Genomic DNA, 9,608 nt, shown 5'->3' on the forward strand with positions numbered 1-9,608 from the left:
ATTAAGGGGCATCATGATTATTGTCACACAAAATATAGGGGGGGCATGAGGAAGGCAGTATATATAGCACACAGAAGACAAGCAGTGACTCTATAGCATTTGACTATGCTGATGGACAGTGACTGTAATGGGATATGTGGTGGGGACTTGATAATAAGGGGAAGGTAGTAACCACAATATTTCTCATGTAAAACCTGAGCATAAGATTGTATATCAGTGATACAATAAATACATAAATAAATAAATAATTTTTAAAAATGGCACAGAGGTCATAAAAGGCCTCAGGAAAAAAAAGGTGTGTTTTTTGAAAGGCCTCTAGCTATTGAGGACCATTTGAAGCCTTGATAAGCGATATTTAGTGCTTTAAATGAAGAATTAAAAAAAACTCTCTCAAAACACTTGTAAGATCTTTATTCCAATTCTAAGTAAAACCCAATTCAGCTTTAGATAAGGAGCATTATGAAGTGTGGTTTTTTTTTTTTGTCTTGGAATAATTTCTGGTTTCATACCTTTGTGGTCTGAGAAGCTGGTTGGCATGTTTTTAATCTTCTCAATTTACTGAGGCTCTTTTTGTGGCCTAGTATGTGATCTGTTCTGGAAAGTGTTCCATGTGCACTTGAGAAAGCTGTGTATCCTGCTGCTTTTGGGTGGAGTGTCCTTAGATGTCTGTTAGGCCCATCTGTTAGGTCCATCTGTTCTGATGTGTTCAGTGCCTCTGTCTCCTCACTTATTTTCTGTCTGGTTGATCTGTCCTTTGGAGTGAGTGGAGTGTTGAAATCTTCTAAAATGAATGCATTGCATTCTATTTCAGCCTCTAATTCTGTTAGGAACATCCAAATACATGAAACAAATACTATGTTGAGTACATAGATATCTGTAGTGGTTACATCTTATTGTTGGACTGACTTCTTTGTCATTACATAATGTCCGTCTTTGTCTCTTGTTACTTTTTTTGTTTTTGAAGTCTATTTTTCTGATATAAGTACTGCAACTCATGCTTTTTTCTCCCTATTATTTTCATGAAATATCTTTTTCCATCCCTTCACTTTTAGTCTGTGTGTGTCTTTGCGTTTGAAGCGAGTCTCTTGTAGGTAGCATATAGACGGGTCTTGCTTGTTTATCTATTCTGTAACTCTGTGTCTTTTGATTGGTGCAGTCAATTTACATTTAGGGTTATTATCAATAGATATGTACTTATTGCCACTGCAGTTACCGAAGGTTCAAGGGCAGCTTCTTTACTATCTAACAGTCTAAGTTTAACTTGCTCATTACAGTAGTTCAAACATAATCTAAAGGTTCTTTTATTCCCCCCTCTTTTTCATCCTCCTCCACTCTGTTTATTTTAGGTGTCATATCCTGTATTCTTTGTGTATCCCTTGACTGAACTTTTGGGTAACTGATATAATTTTGCATTTGCTTAGTAATTACATGGTCTACTACCTTTACTATGGTTTTATTTTCTCTCGTGACAGCTATTTAGCCTTTGGAGCAGTCCCTTTAAAATACTCTGTAGAGATGGTTTGTGGAAGGTAAATTCCCTCAACTTTTTCTTATCTGAATATTGTTTAATCCCTGCTTCAAATTTAAGTGATAATCTTTCCAAGGAGAGTATTCTTGGTTGGAGGCCTTGTTTCATTTCATTAAATATGTCATGCCACTGCTTTCTGGCATGTAAGTTTGCTGCTGAGACGTCTGCTGATATCCTGATGGGCCTTCCTTTGTATGTGATCTTTTTTCTCTCTCTGGCTTCTTTTAATACTCTGTCCATGTCCTTGATCTTTGCCATTTTAATTATTATATGGCTTGGTGGTGTCTTCCTAGGGTCCCTTGAGTTGGGAGATCTTTGCACTTGCATGGCTTGAGCGACTCTTTCCTTTCCTAGACTGGGAAAGTTTTCAGTATTTCCTCAAAGCTGAATTTTCTTCTTTTCTCTATTTCTTCTTTTGATACCCCTGTAATGTGAATATTATTCCATTGGGATTGGTTGCAGAGTTGTCTTATTATTCTTTCATTCCTAGAACCTTTTTTCTCTCTGAGCCTCAACTTCTTTATATTCCTGTTCTCTAATTCCTGTTCCATTGACCATCTCCTCTTCTAATCTGCTTTTCAATCCCTCAAGTGTGTGTTTTATTTCAGATACTGTATTTTTCAAATTTCTCTCTCTCTTGAAGTTGTCAATGAGATCTTGAATATTTTTCTGTAGCTATGTGAGCATGTTTATGATTTTTATTTTGAAATCTTTATCAAGAAGATTGGTGACTTCAGTTTCACTGAGCCCTCTTTCAGGTGTTTGAGGTATCCTGGTTTGTACAAAATTCTTTTGCTGTTTCATCATTCTGATGATGACTATGGAACAATACCTTTGTGTAGGTGGCACCCTCTAGTGCCCAGCTCTACTCTCTGGAGCTATCCAACACCTGGAGGGTTGGTGGGGTCACAGGTGCGCAGCGCTGGTGCCTGCCAGGAGGAAAAGTTCTTTTGGTAGCATGAAAATGCTACCTGGCTGCAGTGTCTGTATCCACTGCCAGGTCCAGTAGGCCGAGAATGGAGGTAGGAACCTCTGTGTTATGCCCCTGTAGGTACCTTAGGTGGGGCTGCCCTCCACGTGACCTGGTGCAATGGTGGTAGCATCAGCTGTGCGGACTCATGCCTGCTGGGAAGAATGAGTGGCAGGCTGCATATCACAGTGAGGGGGGTCTCAGCACTGCACTGCCAGCCAGGGGAATGGACCATCAAGGTCTTTTCTTTTCCGCAGATGTAGGCAGTGTGTTGCTGTCTTCTGGGTCACTCTATTAGGGTTACTGGTATTTGCTGTATTTTCATTACATGTGGTTTTGGGAGGTGGTTTCTGCCTCAGTTCTCTCACTGTCAGCCGTCTTTTTCCCCTCCATGAGACAAGTACATTTTACATTTCTTTCAGATCATATAGTTTTTCCTCAAAATCTGTGCATATTCCTGTGACGTCTTCAAAAGTAGAGCTTGAGTTGGAGTTAACCCATCCATAGATCCTAGAGGAGCAGCTATAGAGGATTCAAATTCAAATTTAGCAGCATCTGGAAAGAAAGAGAAACAATTATACTCTTTATATAAAATACTTTAGAGTTAACATGTACGAGTTAATAAAAAGAAGTTGGGGCCTTTAAGGGTGTTAAAAATGAAAAAAATCTCTACACAACTGCGGTACAAAATACAAGACTACTAGGAAATATAACTTGCCCATAGTTACACACAATTAATTCCAATTGTGGCTAAGTATCAGAGCTTCTGGTTTTCTTATTACAAGATGGAACTATAGAAGATAAAGATGACACAGTTCACCGTGACAACCATATTCTGTAAACGGGAAAAACAGACCGACAGCCAGTTCCCACACAGTCAGGTATACCATGACAGGTATAAAACAGGGTGCTATTAGAAAACACAGAGGGGACATCCAAACTGATATTGCAGGAAAAGGGAAAGATGTGCCAGATAGAGGGAAGAAGCATCTGCAAAGAGCTAGAGGTGAGGAAGAACATTTGTGGAACTGTAAGTAGTCTAGTTCAGTGAAATGCTAGAGCAAATGTGCAGAGTAGGGTAAGTAGCAAGAGATGAGACTGAAGGACTTGGCAAGCACCAAATTTTATTTGGGTGTTTTTATTCCTTGCTAAGGTATTTGTAATTTTTCGTGAGAGTAGAAAGACAAAACCAATGACCAAGTCAATGGCTAGAGATTTAAATGTCATCCTTCAAGTGACACTTAAAATTGCCTATTAGTAGGTGCGTCTTGGTTTTTTGGCCTTAAATCACTGCCAGAAACATGAGAAGCTGACAAAGCCCATGTGTTCTGAGAAGTGCAGGATAAGAGTTCTAAAGGAATAGCAGAAGTAAAAGAAAAGGTATAGCCAAAAATAAGAACAGACTGATGGATGTGTTGAGATTTTAAAAAATCTATGGAACATGCTGAATAAATGAGGAAGAAGTATATTCTTCACTATGAATGGCTGTGCCCTCACATTTTCTTATTAGATATGTATAAGAAACAAATACTTACATAATACCTATTATCTGAACAATGGAAAGAGTTGCTATTTACTATTCAGAGTTCATTTCAGAAAGCAGTGACATCTAAATTTAATTAATACATTTTGGCAACATACCTTCTTTTTGTGCTCTAGTTATATTTTTGTCAAATTCTTGCTCCATCTGAAATAAGTCAAATATTATTTGTCATTTTTAAGTTAAGCAAGACATTATCATGGGAGTGACACATAGCTGATGAAGTATGGCCTTTAACTAATAGTTTTAGAGACTAGACTTACCTTAGGGATTGCTTACACAGAAAAATAATCACATGAATAAAATAAATTCCTACTTAATTTTAGATAACATATCTGCAATGTTATTTTGATTAATCTGATAAAAAGTACAATATTGGTGTGTGTTAAATACATGATTTCAGAAAGGTGATATTTGATCTTACTATTAAGAAGAAATTTAAACAATTCAAGTCATATTATACACTGACTGCATTACTTTGCCAGACTTAGAAAAACTATCCTGTATGCAAGCTTTACCAGTTTTTTTACTCTAATGAATTTTTCCTTCAAAAGGGCTTTCTATTATTGTACTTTTAGATAAGGTATAATCTGTGCTATTAATTTTTCAGCACAGGATCTAAAATACATAAAATGAAGAAAGTGGGAGTGTCATAACAATGCCATGTAAAAATTCCTGCAAAAAGTTACGTGAAATCATTTTTCTATCTGTGCTATGACTACAAAATCTCTCTCTACTGCATATGGACACAAAGATTTCAGAATGTCTGCTTGAAGACAGGAAAAATAGAGGCTAGAGCCAGTTTTCAAACTTAATTTCTGATTCATAACTTTCTAGAATTAGAAACAAGGCAAATAATACTCAATTCTTTAATGACGATTTTGTTGCCTTTCTGGAAAGTAGGAGTTTTGATGCATCTTTTTCAATATGTAGCTTTTCACGAAATTTAAAATGTGTCAGTTTAGTTTCACTTACTGAATAGAGTTAAGATTAGGTATCTCTTGAAAATGAGAAATCCAACAACTTTAAAAAATAAAATTTCTGTCTCCTTTCTCAGAAGCACAAAGAATTATGACTTTTAAATCGTGAGCACTAATCAGTTAAACAACTAGAATTTCAACAAATTAAGAACAAGAATTACATCACAAATTTGAAACCTGGGGGAAAAAGGATAGTATAACTAACCTTGGCAAAGAATGTGTCCATTTCCTTCTCTCTCTGTTTGCTATTGATCTCTGCTAACTTCACAGTAATCCTGTGGAGAGTGGTGTAAACAAATGCTTATTATTTCATTTTTCCCTAAGTGATACCTAAATGCCTTGCATTAAAAAGTTACCACAATAGTAAATTGAATTTCTTACAAAACAGTGTTTCAGCATTGAAAATCTGCTGAAGATCTATTGTATACAATTAAGTACATGTTTTTCTAGGGTGACTAGTAGCTAACAAGTAATTCAAAGTAGGGAAGGGAGAGAAACGGCTATTCATGATATAGAGGGCTTACAAGTAGAACTTCCTGCCTTCTGGAATGGCTGTATTTACAAGATTCATGAGGAGACACTTAAACCTATTTAGTAAACCAGTTTAGAGATAAAAGATAAAGCATCCATCGAAGACATTTTCAAGCATTTGCTTTTACCACCCTTTATGTCTCACTCATTATCTCAGAGAAATTAGGCATTAGGCACTGAGGCATAATTGAGAGCAACAATCTCTAGGGGAGGAAAAAGGGTGTGGGTGACCAAAGAATAAAATAGCTCTGGAGGCAGTTAGCATGTAACATCGTCACCAAGGTATCCATCCTTTCTGTTTTCCATGTACTCCCTCAGGCAGACCACAGTGTTGTTATTATTTTTTTTATTTTGGTATTATTAATCTGCAATTACATGAGGAACATTATGTTTACTAGGAACCCCCTGCACCAAGTACCCCCCACAAACCCCATTACAGTCACTGTCCATCAGCATAGTAAGATGCTGTAGAAACACTACTTTTCTTCTCTGTGATGCATAGCCCTCCTTGTGCGTCCCCTACATTATACATGCTAATTGTAATGTCCCCTTTCTTTTCCCGCTCCTTATCCCTCCCTTCCCACCCATCCTCCCCAGTCCCTTTCCCTTGGGAACTGTTAGTCCATTCTTGGGTTCTGTGATTCTGTTGCTGTTTTTCTCCTTCAGATTTTTTTTTGTTCTTTTACTCCACATATGGGTGAAATCATTTGGTACTTGTCTTTCTCCAACTGGCTTATTTCTCTGAGCATAATACCCTCTAGCTCCATCCATGTTGCTGCAAATGGTAGGATTTTTTTCTTCTTATGGCTGAATAATATTCCATTGTGTATACGCACCACATCTTCTTTATCCATTCATCTACTGATGGACAGTTAGGTTGTTTCCATTTCTTGGCTATTCTAAAGAGTGCTGTGAGAAACACAGGGGTGCATCTGTATTTTTCAAACTGGACTACTGTGTTTTAGGGTAAATTCCTAGGAGTGGAATTCTTGGGTCAAATGGTATTTCCATTTTGAGCATTTTGAGGAACCTCCATACTGCTTTCCACAATGGTTGAATTAATTTACATTCCCACCAACAGTGTAGGAGGGTTCCCCTTTTCTCCACAACCTTGCCAACATTTGTTGTTGTTTGTCTTTTGGATGGTGGAGATCCTTACTGGTGTGAGGTGATATCTCATAGTGGTTTTAATTTGCATTTCTCTGATGACTAGCGATGTGGAGCATCTTTTCATGTGTCTGTTGGTCATTTGAACTTCTTCTTTGGAGAAGTGTCTATTCAGCTCCTCTGCCCATTTTTTAATTGGATTATTTGCTTTTTGTTTGTAGAGGTGTGTGAGCTCTTTAGATATTTTGGATGTCAACCCTTTATCCGATCTGTCCTATATGAACTTCTCCCATACTGTAGGATGCCTTTTTGTTCTATTGATGGTGTCCTTTGCTGTACAGCAGCTATTCAGCTTTATATAGTCCCACTTTTTCATTTTTGCTTTAGTTTCCTTTGCCTGGGGACATATGTTCATGAAGACGTTGCTCATGTTTATATCCAAGAGATTTTTGCCTATGATTTTTTCTAAGAGCTTTATGGTTTCATGACTTACATTCGCGTCTGTGATCCATTTTGAATTTACTTTTGTGTATGGGGTTTGACAATGATCCGGTTTCATTTTCTTACATGTAGCTGTCCAGTTTTGCTAATACCAGGTGTTGAAGAGGCTGTCGTTTTCCCATTCTGTGTCCGTGGCTCCTTTATCATATATTAATGGACCATATATGTTTATGTTAATATCTGGAGTTTCTATTCTGTTCCACTGGTCTGTGGCTCTGAACTTGTGCTGTTACCAAATTGTATTGTTTATGTGGCTTTGTAGTAGAGCTTGAAGTTGGGGAGTGAGATCCCCCCACACTTTATTTTTCCTCGTCAGTATTGCTTTGGCCATTTGGTGTCTTACGTGGCACCATATGTATTTTAGAACTATTTGTTCCAGTTTGTTGAAGAATGCTGTTGGTATTTTGATAGGGATTACATTGAATCTATAGATTGCTTTGGGCAGGATGGCCATTTTGACAATATTAATTCTTCCTAGCCAAGAGCATTGCACGAGTTTACATTTGTTAGTGTCTTCTTTAGGTTCTTGTAAGAGTGTCTTGTAGTTTTCAGGGTATAGGTCTTTTATACTTCCTTGGTTAGGTTTATTCTTAGGTATTTTATTCTGTTTGATGCAATTGTGAATGGAATTGTTTTCCTGATTTCTCTTTCTGTTAGTTCATTGTCAATGTATAGGAAAGCCACAGATTTCTGCATATTAATTTTGTATCCTGCAACTTTGCTGAATTGTGATATCAGTTCTTGTAGTTTTGGAGTGGAGTCTTTAGGGTTTTTTATGTACAGTATCATGTCATCTGCAAATAGTGACAGCTTAAGTTCTTCTTTACCAATTTGGATTGGTTGTATTTTGTTGTTTTGTCTAATTGCCATGCCTAGGACCTCCAGTACTATGTTGAATAACAGTGGGGAGAGTGGGCATCCCTGTCTTGTTCCTGATCTCAGAGGAAAAGCTTTCAGCTTCTTGCTTTTCAGTATGATGTTGGCTGTGGGCTTATCATATATGGCCTTTATTATGTTGAGGTACTTGCCCTCTATACCCATTTTGCTGAGAGTTGTTATCATGAATGGGTGTTGAATTCTGTCAAATGCTTTTGCAGCATGTATGGTGATTATCATGTGGTTTTTGTCTTTCTTTTTATTTATGTGGTGGATTATGTTGATGGATTTTCAGATGTTGTACCATCCTTGCATCCCTGGGATGAATCCCACTTGGTCATGGTGTATGATCCTCTTGACATATTTCTGAATTCGATTTGCTAATATTTTGTTGAGTATTTTTGCATCTATGTTCCATCCCTTGATATTGGTGTGTAATTTTCTTTTTTGGTGGGGTCTTTTCCTGGTTTTGGTATTAGGGTGATGCTGGCTTCATAGAATGAGTTTGGGAGTATTCCTTCCACTCAATTTTTTTTAGAAATCTTTAAGAAGAATGGGTATTATATCTTCTCTGTATGTCTGATAAAATTCCGTGGTAAATCCATCTGGCCCGGGGGTTTTGCCCTTGGGTAGTTTTTTGATTACCACCTCAATTTTGTTGCTGGTAATAGGTCCGTTTAGATTTTCTGTTTCTTCCTTGGTCAGTCTTGGAAGGTTGTATTTTTCTAGGAAGTAGTCCATTTCCTCTAGGTTTTCCAGCTTGTTCGCATATTGGTTTTCACAGTATTCTCTAATAATTCTTTGTATTTCTGTGGGGGTCCGTTGTGATTTTTCCTTTCTCATTTCTGATTCTGTTAATGGGTGTTGATTCTCTTTTTCTCTTAATAAGTCTGGCTAGGGGCTTATCTATTTTGTTTATTTTCTCAGAGAATCAGCTCTTGGTTTCATTGATATTTTCTCTTGTTTTATTCTTCTCAGTTTTATTGATTTCTTCTCTTACCTTTATTATGTCCCTCCTTCTACTGACCTTAGGCCTCATGTGTTCTTTTTTTTCCAATTTCAATAATTGTCACTTTACACTATTCATTTGGGATTGTTCTTTAAATATGCCTGGATTGCTATATACTTTCCTTTTAGAATTTATAATGGTTATATTCTCTTGTACTGACCCCTTTATCATTCTGTAATGTCCTTCTTTATCTCTTGTTACTTTGTTTTGAATTCTGTTTTGTCTGATACTAAAACTGCAATACCTGCTTTTTTCTCCCTGTTGTTTGCATGAAATGTCTTTTTCCATCCCTCTTCTTTTAGTCTGTGCATGTCTTTGGGTTTGAGGCAAGTCTCTTGTAAGCAGCATATAGATGGGTGTTGCTTTTTTATCCATTGTATTACTCTGTTTCTTTTGATTGGTGCATTCAGTCCATTGACATTTAGGGGTGATTATTGAAATATATGTACTTATTGCCATTGCAGGCTTTAGATTCGTGGTTACCAAAGGTTCAAGGTTAGCTTCTTTACTATCTTACCATCTAACTTAACTCACTTATTGAGCTATTATAAACACTGTCTGATGTT

At 37.0% G+C, this 9,608-nt stretch overlaps 1 long non-coding RNA gene across 1 annotated transcript; it reads right to left on the bottom strand.

Moving 5' to 3' along the window:
* Positions 1 to 394: 394 nt before the first annotated feature.
* LOC140847918 (uncharacterized) lies at positions 395 to 4,246 on the bottom strand. The gene is made up of 2 exons (XR_012128195.1): positions 4,140 to 4,246; positions 395 to 3,053 (listed from the first exon to the last, which is right to left on the bottom strand). It is a non-coding gene; the product is annotated as an uncharacterized lncRNA (long non-coding RNA).
* Between the last annotated feature and the right edge of the window lie 5,362 nt (positions 4,247 to 9,608).

The sequence above is a fragment of the Manis javanica genome, chromosome 2 (assembly GCF_040802235.1).
Source record: "Manis javanica isolate MJ-LG chromosome 2, MJ_LKY, whole genome shotgun sequence".
NCBI lineage: Eukaryota > Metazoa > Chordata > Mammalia > Pholidota > Manidae > Manis > Manis javanica.